This window comes from Coregonus clupeaformis, chromosome 26 (genome assembly GCF_020615455.1).
Source record: "Coregonus clupeaformis isolate EN_2021a chromosome 26, ASM2061545v1, whole genome shotgun sequence".
NCBI lineage: Eukaryota > Metazoa > Chordata > Actinopteri > Salmoniformes > Salmonidae > Coregonus > Coregonus clupeaformis.
Window position 1 is genome coordinate 40,483,614 of NC_059217.1, and position 1,816 is coordinate 40,485,429.

Consider the following 1,816-nt stretch of genomic DNA (forward strand, 5'->3'; position numbering starts at 1 on the left):
TCTCTGTACTTTGTTCCGTTCATCTTTCCCTCCATCCTGACTAGTCTCTCAGTCCCTGCTGCTGAAAAACATCCCCACAGCATTATGCTGCCACCACCATACATCACCGCAGGGATGGTTCCAGGTTTCCTCCAGACGTGACGCTTGGCATTCAGGCCAAAGAGTTCAATCTTGGTATCATCAGACCAGAGAATCTGAGTGTCCTTTAGGTGCCTTTTGGCAAACTCCAAGCTGGCTGTCACGTGCCTTTTACTGAGGAGTGGCTTCCGTCTGGCCACTCTACCATAAAGGCCTGATTGGTGGAGTGCTGCAGAGATGGTTGTCCTTCTCTGGTAGGTTCTCCCATCTCCACAGATGAACTCTGGAGCTCTATCAGAGTACCCATCGGGTTCTTGGTCACCTCCCTGACCAAGGCCCTTCTCCCCCGATTGCTCAGTTTGGCCGAGCGGCCAGCTCTAGGAAGAGTCTTGGTGGTTCCAAACTTCTTCCATTTAAGAATGATGGAGACCACTGTGTTCTTGGGGACCTTCAATGCTGCATAATGTCTTTTGTACCCTGGACACAATCCTGTCTCGGGGCTCTACGGACAATTCCTTCGACCTCATGGCTTGGATTATGCTCTGACATGCACTGTCAACTGTGGAACCTTATATAGACAGGTGTGTGCCTTTCCAAATCATGTCCAATCAATTGAATTTACCACAGGTGGACTCCAATCAAGTTGTAGAAACATCTCAAGGATGATCAATGGAAACAAGATGAACCTGAGCTCAATTTCAAGTCTCATGGCAAAGGGTCTGATGTAAATAAGGTACTTCTGTTTTTTAATTTTAATAAATTTGCAAAAATGTCTAAAAACCTGTTTTCGCTTTGTCATTATGGGGTATTGTGTGTATGAGGATTTTTATTTATTTAATCAATTTTAGAATAAGGCTGTAACGTAACAAAATGTGGAAAAGGGTAGGGGTCTGAATACTTTCCGAATGCACTGTATGTATGTTTGTGTGTGCGTGTGTGTGCTCGGAATGCCTACTGTCAGGCCAGGGTGGATGCCCTATCTGTTATTTTAATCTCCACTAGTCACCAACTCACAGGAGCCCGTTCTCCCACTGAGATCCTCTACACAGATCAAAGGGCATGACTGGGACAGGCTATCTAACTATACACAGGCTCCTCTTGGAAATGACAGGCGGACTATAGTGATTTTCATAATTATCAGTTTTAATTGTATTTTTATTTTTATTCACATGCTTCATAGTGCAATGGCAGGGTTTGGTTGCCAATACACCCTCACACTCAATGATCAATAACACAGCTATTTCCCCCTGTTGGAGTACATTCTCACACATTCCACTGGAACCTCAGTTAGTTTTGACCTCCAGTTTATAATGATTAACTTTTTTAAAGCTAAATATCTCCCAGATCGTTTCATATATTCTGAATAGCATTACATTACATTTTAAGTCAGGGGAATTACATTTTACTCTGGAGCTAGTCAAGCATATAACATTGACATTTTTTAGGCACGAGACATTGGGATATCATTAATCTCCCATTAATGTATTTTACTTTATAGAATATACAATTTGTTGTTTACCATTTCATCTACAATAGTGAAGCAGCAATACATGAGTGAAAATATACTAAGAGGGAAATATAAATAATATGACAGGAGATAATATGCAGTAGCTAACTTACAAGTTGTTAACAGTGTTTTGTGTTTCCTTATTTTATGCCAAATTACCACTAATATCCCATTTTGTAAGCTTCTACTAAATGGAAATCGTACACTTTTAAATTAATTATGATTTTTACA